Raw genomic sequence first — 10,477 nt, forward strand, 5'->3', positions numbered from 1 at the left:
GTTGGTTCTCGTGGACACGAGAAGCTCCCAAGGTAGGAGAGAAGTTGAGTATTCAGGACTCTGACAAAGTGGAACTTCAGAGACAGTTTCAGGGAAAGGAGGGACATGGAAGAGACAGCTGCTCAGATTATCTCAATCTGAATGACAAAGCAGTTGCATGAGCTCCTTACAAGATGGAGGAGAGAGAAAGAGAAACTTTTCAAGAGGAAGCGCGAAGGACCTTAGAAAAAGTGTTAGCAAGCTGGGTGTTCACCACAAATTTGATATAATTGACTTTTTAATCCTTTTATTAATACCTGTAACTTAGCTAGAATTTCCACACAGTCAATTGAGAAACTCTACAAAGAATCAAATTGGATGCTGGATGTGATCAACAGCAAATTCCAACTCCTTCAGTTATGGAAGTTACTCTGGCAGTTATGTAGTTATCTTGGTGTTGTAATGCATGCTTGGCATTGTATTACAGGGCTCCAGTAACAGATAATGATAGGTTAGCTGAATCACTGGTACATGAGCTAATACTGAAAACAATGAAGTTGTAATGTGACAGGTTAAGTGTGATTGAGGCAGTGTGGCAGACGGTGATTAGTTTAGAAAAATAAAGCAAGCCAGCATGATTGGTTATGCTAATGTTATCTGATAAGCGCGGGAAGAACAACTGTATAAATTGCAGGAAAATAAAGAGCCTGTGGAGAGCCAGAGAAGACATTTAGCTGGCTCCCACAGCTTTGATTTTGCAAGATTAAAGTTTAATTTCATGAAGGATTTTCTGTGTCTCCTGGTCATTTTTTATAAAACATTGAGTGATTCTTCCATAACACAATCAGAGGGAGATTACTTCAATGAGCACTTAGAAATCAGAAATAGGTTTGATACAGTGTGTTTAACACACAGTGCATTTATTTCACTGTCATCCAGAACAGTCATCCCTTTAACTGAGCAGAAGTTCATTAACTTCAGTAGAAACCTGCCCCGTGGATATCATTCAGTTATCAATTACAAAACTAATTAAGTTCTTTGACATAGCTCCATATCAGGTGGGAATTGAAACAAAATCTTCTGGCTGAGACTATGAAGGAGGGAGATGTTCACAGTAAAAACCAGGCACTGTCATTTCTCATGAATATGCTGGTGTTTCAGCAGCTTGGATTTCACAATGAATCTCTGCCCACAGTCAAATCAGAACAGTCTCTACCTTCCGAGAGATCGCTGGTGTTTTAACAGGTTGGATTTATGAGAAAATCCTTTCCTGAGTGATCAGGTGAATGGTCTCTCCCCAGTGTGGATCCGCTGGTGTTTAATGAGGTTGGATGATGGCTTGAACCCATACCCACAGTGAGAGCACATGAAGGGTCTCTCGTCACTGTGAGGATGTTGTTGGGATTACTGTGCCCCAGAGTTTTTAAAACACCTCCCACATTCTGAGCATTTCAAAGGTCTGTCCTCTGTGTGAACTTGCTCGGGTTTCAGCAAGGTGGATGATCGAGTGAATCCTTTCCCACCCTTGGAACAGATGAATGGCCTTTCCCCAGTGTGGCTGTATTTATATCGTGACGGGCAATGATCTGCTGAAGACTTGTCCACGTGTACAACACACGTACGGTTTCTCTCCCCACTGTGAACGGTGCTTTTTCCTTCAAAACCCAATGATATTCAGGTGGCAATAAACTCGGCAGCTTGGTCAAATTGGGAAGTGATGCTTGGTTTTATGTCTCCTCATTGCAAATCATCTTCCAATTCCCTGTGAAGTTCATTGAAAACAAAAAGCAAACCAAGTGAGAACCCAAAAAAGAAAATGTTTAAAACCATCAGATGTAAGAGAAGTAGGTAACTCAACCCAGCAAGTCTGCTCTCACCATTCAGTGAGATCAGAGCTGATCCAATAATCCTCAGCTCGATTTTCCTGCCTTATGCCCCACCATTGAATCCCTTCCTAATTAAAAATCTATTTATCTCAGCCTTGGACACACTGAGCAGCACAGCCTCCACAGGCCACTGCAGTATTCTGTACTCTAACAGCAGGAATTCCTCCACATCCATTTTAAACAGGTGATTCCTTACTCTGAGATTATGTCCTCAACTCTCAAACAAGTAAGAACGATCTTCCTGAATCTACAATGTCAAGCCCCTCAGAATATTTCCATAAGGACTTGTCTCATTCTTCGGAACTCCAATGAGTACAGAAGCAGTTTGCTCAAACTCCTTTCCTGAGAAATTCCTCCCATATCCAGGATCAATCTCCTGAATACTCTATGGATTGCCTTTCCCAAAATAAGGGACAAAAGCAACTCACAGTATTCCAAGTGTGATCTGACTCATGTCTTGAAAAGTTTTAGCAAAACTTCCATTTTTTCTTCCCATTCCATTTAAATAAAAGCCAACTAACTGTTTCCTTTCCAGAATACCCACTGAACCTAGATGCTAGTTTTTCATCTTTCAAGCAGAAGGACCCAAAATTCTCTGCGCTGCAGTTTTCTGCAGAGGTTTTCCCTCGTTAAATAATATTCACCTCTCCTGGTCTTCCTGCCAAAATGCATATTAGATTAGATACCCTACAGTGTGCAAACAGGCCCTTAGGCCCAACCAGTCCACACTGACCCTCTGAAGAGTAACCACCCAGACCCATTTCCCTCTGACTAAGCACCTAACACTACGGGCAATTTACCATGGCCAATTCACCTGACCTGCACATCTCTGGACTGTGGGAGGAAACCGGAGCACCCGGAGGAAATCCATGCAGTTTTGGGGACAATGTGCAAACTCCACACAGGCAGTGATCCGAGGCTGGAATCGAACCTGGGACCCTGGTGCTGTGAGGCAGCAGTGCGAACCACTGAGCTACCATGCCGTCCGATATATTTTCCCACGTCATATTCCACAGTGCTGGAAGAAGAACGAGAGGGGTTTTATCGACCAACTTCCTAACCATACCTTCAGCATAACCTCCCAAAACAGGCACTTCCACCACCATGAAGGACTGCAGAGCAGGTGTATGTGACCAACATTCCCTGGAAGCTCCCTCCAATTCTCACAACATCCCAACATACAGTGCTGAATGAATAGAAACTTTCTCCAATTTAATCAAGTACGTGGGAGAAGAGTCTGTTCGAGAGAGATGTGAGGAATGACTTTGATATGAAACAGGTGGAAGAGGTTTGGAAATCAATCATAGAACATAGAACAATACAGCACAGAACAGGCCCTTCATTGTGCCGAACATTTGTCCTAGCTTAAGCACCTATCCATGTACCTAGCCAATTGCCGCTTAAAGGTCACCAATGATTCTGACTCTGCCACTCCCACAGGCAGCGCATTCCATGCCCCCACCACTCTCTCGGTAAAGAACCCACCCCTGACATCTCCCCTATACCTTCCACCCTTCACCTTAAATTTATGTCCCCTTGTAACACTCTGTCTTACCCCGGGGAAAAAGTCTCTGACTGTCTACTCTATCTATTCCTCTGATCATCTTATAAACCTCGATCAAGTCACCCCTCATCCTTCGCCGTTCCAACGAGAAAAGGCCGAGAACTCTCAACCGATCCTCGTACGACTTCCTCTCCATTCCAGGCGCTCTCTCCACCTGAGTGGCAACTTTCAAAGACCTATGAACATGGACCCCAAGATCCCTCTGTTCCTCCACCTTACTAAGAACCCTACCGTTAACCCTGTATTCCGCATTCTTATTTGTCTTTCCAAAATGGACAACCTCACACTTGGCAGGGTTGAACTCCATCTGCCACTCCTCAGCCCAGCTCTGCATCATATCTAAGTCCCTTTGCAGACGACAACAGCCCTCCTCACTATCCACAACTCCACCAATCTTCAGAGGGGTTGCCTTGTTTGCAAGAAATAAAATTAAATTGACAGCATGAAGTGAAATAAAGTCAGAAGGTGTACAATCCGTGAGGGTAGAGATCAGGAACCACAAAGGGAAAAAGACACCGAAGGAACTTGTGTACAAGCCATTAGCCACTGTCACGATGTGGGGGAGAAAATACATCAGGAAATTATAAAAGCATGTAAGGAACTGTCGCAATAATCATTGGGGACTTCAATATGCAGGTGGACTGGGAAAAACAGGTTCGTAGTGGTTCTCAAGAAAACGTGGAATGATCTGAGAGATTTTTGTTTGGAGCAGTTTGTGGTAGAGCCCACTCCGGAACAGGCAATTCTGGATTTAGTGATGTGTAACGAGGGAGACTTGATTAGGGAGCTCAAAGTGAAGGAACTCCTAGGAGGCAGTGGCCATAACATAATAGAGTTCACCCTGCAGCTTGAGAGGGAGAAGATTGAATCAGATGAAACGGGATGACATTTGGGTAAAGGTAACTACAAAGACACGTGGGTGGAGCTGGACAGAGTTGATTGGAAGGGTGAGCCAACAGTGAAGACAGTGGAGCTGCGATGGCAGGAATTTCTGGGTTAATTCAGGAGACATTGCAGAAATTCATCCCAAGGAAGAAGAAAAATACTAAGGGGAGGATGAGACAACCCTGGTTGACAGGGGAAGTCAGGGAGAGCATAAAGGCAACACAAGCAGCATATAGTGTGGTAAAGATTAGTGGAAGCCAGAAGATTGGCAAGTCTTTAAAAAACAGAAATAACTTCAAAAAAAAGGTAGTGACGGGGAAAGAAGTGAAATATGAGAGTAAGCACGCTACTAATACAGAAGAGGGCTGCAGGGAATTTTCTTGGATATCTAAACGGTTACAAAGAGACAAGAGTGGACATTGGACAGCTTGAAAACAATGCTTGAAAAGTAGTAATGGGGAACCACGGCTTGGCAGGGGATCTGAAGAGGTAATTTCCATCAATTTTTAACAGTGGAAGACACCAACAACCGACCAGAACTTCAAGGGAAACCTGGGGACAGAAGTGAGTGCATTGGCCATTGGTTCGGGGAAGGTGCTGGGAAGCTGAATGCGGGTAAATCACCAAGACCGGATGGACTATACTCCAGATAACTGAAGGAGTCAGCGGAGTGGATTGGAGAGGCATTGGTGATGATCTTTCAGAAAGCACTGGAGTCAGGCAGGGTCCCAGATGATTGGAAAATGGCTAATGCAACACGTGTTTAAGAAAGGGAGGCAGAGGCAGGAAACTACAGGCTACATAGCAAGAACGTAGTCATTCCTAAGGCTTGAGAATCCCTTGTTTAGAAAGTGCATGGTAAAATAGGGCAGAGTCAGCAAAGCTTTGTTAAGGAGAGGTCTTCCCTGACAAATCTGTTCACATTCTTTGAGGAAGTAACAAGCAAGTTAGACAACACAGAGTCAGTGGATGTAATCGACTTGCATTTCCAGAAGGCCTTTGATAAGGTACCACACAGCAGGCTGCTAAACAAGGTAAAGGAAAGAATTGGCTGCTTGGCAGAAGGCAGAGAGTCAGGATAAAAGGGTCTTTAACAGAATTGCCAGCCAGTGACTCATGGACTTGCACAGGGGTCAGTGTTGGGACCACAACTATTCATGTTATGCCTTAATGATCTGGACAAAGTAACTAAGGGTATTCTTACCACATTTGCACATGGGATAGATGTCGGTGGAGGGGCAGGTCGTGCTGAGGAGGTGCGGAGGGTGTAGAAGGATTTGGACAGGCTGCAAGAGTGGACAAAGAAGTGACAGATGGAATACAATGTAGGAAATTGTGAGGTTATGCATTCTGAGAGAATAAATAAAGATGTTGATAATTTTCTGAACAGGGAAAGTATTCGGAAATCTCAAAGGCAAGGGACCTTGGGAGTCCTAGTTCAGGAATTCTTTTACGGTTAACTGGCAGGTTCAGTAGCAGTTTGGGAAGGCAAATGCCATTTTAACATTTATTTCACGGAGACTACAATACAAGAGCAGAGATGTACTGCTGAGGCTCTATCAGCTCTGGTCACACTGCATTTGGAATATTGTGAGCAGCTTTGGGCCCGTTATCTCGGGAAGGGTGTACTTGTGTTGGAGGGAGCCCAGCATATATTTACAAGAAAGACCTCAGGATGATGGACTTGTCTGAAAAACAGCAATTGAGGATAACTCTGGGTCTGAAGGAAACTGAGGAACAAATATACACAGATTTCAGATATATGTAAGATGATAAAGGCTGTAATAGTAGGTTTTTACAAACATTGTCTGGATGTACCATTGTGCTAAAGGCTTGGATGGAGAAGAGACTTTTAAAATTCAAAAAAAATTTCTTAATCAACATGTAAATGTACCGAGAGAAGGAGCTTCATGTTCCAGGATACAAATGCTACAGGAAGCTTAGAAAGTGGGGGCAAGAGAGGAGGAGAGTGGCAGTTTTGATAAGGGATAGCATTACTATGGGACGATATTCCTGGGAACAAATCCAGGAAGTTATTTGGATGGTACTGAGAATTAAGAAAGGGATGGTCATCTTATTGAGATGGTATTATAGACTCCCTGATAATCAGCAAGAAATTCAGAAACAAATTTGTAAGGAGATTTCAGTTCTCTGTGAGAATAATACGGTGGATATGGTAGGGGATTTTAACATTCCAAATGTAGACAGGGACTGCCGTAGTGTTAAGGGTTTAAAAGAAGAGGAATTTGTTAAGTGTGTACAAGGAAAGTTTCTGGTTTAGTATGTGGATGTTCCTGCTAGAGGAGATGCAAAATTTGACCTAGTCCTGGGAAATAAGGCAGGGTAGGTGACTGAGGTGTCAGTGGGGGAGTAGTTTGGAGCCAGCAACCATAAATCTGTTTGTTTTTAAATAGCGATGGAAAAGGATAGACCGGATCTAAAAGCTGAAGTTCGAAATTGGAGGAAGGCTAATTTTGACAGCATCAGGCAAGAACTTTCAAAAGCTGATTGGGGGCAGATGTTTGGAGGTAAAGTGAAGGCTGGGAAATGGGAAGCCTTCAAAATGTGATAACAAGAGTCCAGAGTTAGTATATTCCTGTTTGGGTGAAAGGAAAGGCTGGTAGGAGGCGGGAATGTGGGATGACGAGAGAAATTGAGGTTTTGGTTAAGAAAAAATGAAGCATATGTCAGGAATACACAGAAGAAATTGAGTGAATCCTTAGAGTATTAAGGTCATAGGAGTACCCTTAGGAGAGAAATCCTGAGGGTAAAAAGGGGACAAGAGATATCTTTGGCAAATAGAAGTAAAGAGAACGCAAAGAGTTTTAGAAATAGATTAAGGATAAAACAGTAAATAGGGAGAGAATAGGGCCTTTTCCAGCAACACATTTTTAAGCTCTGATCTCCAGCATCTGCAGTCCTCACTTTCTCCCTCTCAAAGATCAGCAAGGCAGCCGATGCGTGGAGCCGTGGGAGATGGAGATGGATGAGTATTTTGCATCAGTGTACACTGTGAAGGAGATGGAAGATAATAGAATGTGGAAAAATAGATAGCGACATCTTGAAAAATGTCCATAATACAGAGGAGTAAGTGTTGGATGTCTTGAAATGCATAAAAGTGGATAAATCCCCAAGACCTGATCAGGTGCACCCTCGAACTCTGTGGGAAGGTAGGGAAGTGATTGCTGGGCACCTTGCTGAGATATTTTTATCATTGATAGTCACTGGTGAGGTGCTGGATGACTGGAAGATTGTTAACGTGGTGCCACTATTTAAGAGAGGTGGTAAGGAAAAGCCAGGGAACTGGCGAGTCTGATATCGGTGGTTGGCAAGATGTTGGAGGGAATCCTGAGAGACAGGATTGACATGCTTTTGGTAAGGCAAGGACTGATTAGGGACAGTCAGCATGGCTTTGTGTGTCTGAAAACGTGTGCCATGAACTTGAATGAGTTGTTTTGAAGAAGTAACAAAGAGGATTGATGAGGTCAGAGTGGTGGATGTGATCTTTCTGGCCTTCAGTAAGGCGTTCAATGAGGTTCTTCATGGGAGATTGGTTAGCAAAGTTAGATCTCATGGAATACAGGGAAGGTAGCCAATTGGATGCAGAACTTGCTCTATGGTAGAAGACGGAGGTGGTGGTGGTGGAGAGATGCTTTTCAGACTGGAGGCCTGTGACCTGTGGTGTGCCACCAGTATCAGTGTTGGATCCACTGCTTTTCATCATTTATGTGAATGATTTGGATTTGAACACAGCAGGTATAGTTAATAAGTTTGCAGATGACACCAAAATTGGACAGCAAAAAAGGTTCCTTCAAAGTACAACAGAGTCTTGATCAGGTGGGCCAATGGGCTGAGGAGTGGCAGATGGAGTTTTCAGATAAATCTGGGGTGCTGCATTTTGGAAAGGCAAATCAGGGCAGGACTTGTACACTTAATGGTAAGATCGTGGGGAGTGTTGCTGAACAAAGATACCTTGGAATGCAGGTTCACAGCTCCTTGAAAGTGGAGTTGCAAGTAGATAGGACAGTGAAGGCGGCGTTTGGTATGTTTTCTTCATTGGTCAGTGCATCGAGTACAGGAGTTGGGAGGACATGTTGTGGCTGTGCAGGTCATTGGTGAGGCCAGTTTTGGAATAGCGCATGCAATACTGGTTTCCTTCGTATTGGAAGGATAGTGAAATGTTGAAGGGTTCAGAAAAGATTTACAAGTAATTTGTCAGGGTTGAAGGATTTGAGCTATAGAGAGAGGCTGAACAGGCTAGGGCTGACCACATAGAGGTTTATAAAATCATGAGGGACAATGTCTCTTCCCTGAGGTGGGAGAGTCCAAAACTAGAGGCATAGATTTAAGATAAACGGGGAAAAATTTAAAATGGACCGAAGCGGCAACATTTTCATGCATAAGATGGTATGAGTAAGGAATGAGCTGCCAGAGGAAGTGGAGGATGCGGGTACAATTACAACATTTAAAGGGCATCTGGATGGGTACATGAATAGGAAGGGTTCAAAGTGATATGGGTCAAGTACTGGCAAATGGGACTAGATTAGTTTCTGACATCTGGTTAGCATGGATGAGTAGGACCAAAGAGTCTGCTTCAGTGCTGTACATCTCGATGACTCAATGGCTGTGAATGATAACATCTATTGGAAATTGGGTGATGTGAATTGAGAATGGAGAGGGATAAAAAAAGTTATAATTGCTTGGTGGTATTTGACTATTCTTGTGAAAACTTCTCTCCAGAAATTGAGTTCCATGTGTGTCTAATTCAACTGCTTTGTGACTGTGGAAGTATGTTTTCAGTCTGACCTGCTGTTAATTGGAAGGAACTGATCACACTTGGCTTCGTACCGAGAGAATGTTATACTGTCTTGCTCCTTCATGTAATTGTCTGCAGAATGAGAGAAGAGACATCCCCTGTAAATCAACATTAAGTGAGTTTGACGGTATCAAACCTTTTAATGTAATATTCATTTTATAATCATGAGGCTGTGTTTCTTTCAAGCCAGCATTTCAAACAGAACTACAGGTCTGACATGAGTTGCTCTTTGTCTGGTGATTGTAACAAAAGAAATCTATGCCAATTCACTGAGAATCAGATACTAACCAACACTTCTACAGCTCCACAATGGGGCTACCCAAAACAAGTTTGTATCCGGATCTGAGAGTTTCCTTATCAATCCATACCTGTCAGTTCCTGTGAGGTGAATGTGGAAGTACGGCCGTCAACCTGTACCTGTCAGTATAGGCCATGCAAATGTGAGAGTTAATATAGTTATCAATCTGTCCCTGTCACTCTCCGCAGTATCCAAAATGTATTTACTAGAGAGTGACAGGGACAGATTGATCACTACATTCACATAGTATAAACTGACAGGTATAGATTGATAACTGAACTCATATCCACAGAGTTGAAACTGGCAGAGACTGATTGATAAATACATTTTAAATAAATAGGATTCAGTCCCTATGTGCTTCACTGATGGGGATGTGTGAGTTTAATTATCAATATATACCTGTCAGTTTCTGCTGTGTATCTGACAGTGTAGTTATCAACCTGAACCTGTCAGTTTCAGCTTTGAGAACGGGTGTGTCATTCTCAGTATCTCCCTGCCAGTTTCTGCAGTATGAATATTAAATGCAGTCATCAATTTGTACCTGTTGGTATCTTCTATGTGAATGTAGATATTGATCTCCACCTGTCAGTTTTAGCTATAATCAATTTCTCAGTGCAATTATCAAACAGTACCTGTCAGGTTTTGCTATTTGACACCAGAGTGTCATTGTCAATCTGTTTCTACTACGTCAATTTGAGACAGTACATACCAATCTGTCCCCGTCAGATTCTTCCCTGTCAGTATGTGAATAGTACTGTTATCATTCTCTACCTGTCAATTTCTACCTGTGTGATTGTCAATCTGGACCTTTCAGACTCTGCTATGTGAATACATAAGTATAGTTATCAATCTACAGCTGTCAGTTTCTACTTGGTGAATATGTCTGTGTAATTGTCAATTCCTGCCAGTTTATGCTATGTGAATGTGTGAGCTGAGCTTTCATTGGTCACTATCAATTTCTGCTTTGTGAATAAGAGAGTTTAGTTATCAATCCTTCCTGTCAGGTGCTGTAATGTCAGGGTTTGAATGTATTTATTCATCTTTTCCTG

General features: G+C 42.8%; 1 long non-coding RNA gene across 2 annotated transcripts in view; it reads right to left on the reverse strand.

Moving 5' to 3' along the window:
- Positions 1-310: 310 nt before the first annotated feature.
- LOC122544641 overlaps positions 311-10,477 on the reverse strand; it is a 16,654-nt gene continuing 6,487 nt past the window's right edge. Inside the window, exons 3-4 of one of the 2 annotated variants that reach the window (XR_006310388.1) lie at positions 9,121-9,228; positions 311-1,741 (exon numbers count right to left, since the gene is read on the reverse strand). This is a non-coding gene — a long non-coding RNA (uncharacterized LOC122544641). The remainder of the gene's footprint in view (positions 1,742-9,120; positions 9,229-10,477) is intronic. The other variant, XR_006310387.1, reaches the window with a different exon arrangement.

The sequence above is a fragment of the Chiloscyllium plagiosum genome, chromosome 50 (assembly GCF_004010195.1).
Source record: "Chiloscyllium plagiosum isolate BGI_BamShark_2017 chromosome 50, ASM401019v2, whole genome shotgun sequence".
Lineage (NCBI taxonomy): Eukaryota > Metazoa > Chordata > Chondrichthyes > Orectolobiformes > Hemiscylliidae > Chiloscyllium > Chiloscyllium plagiosum.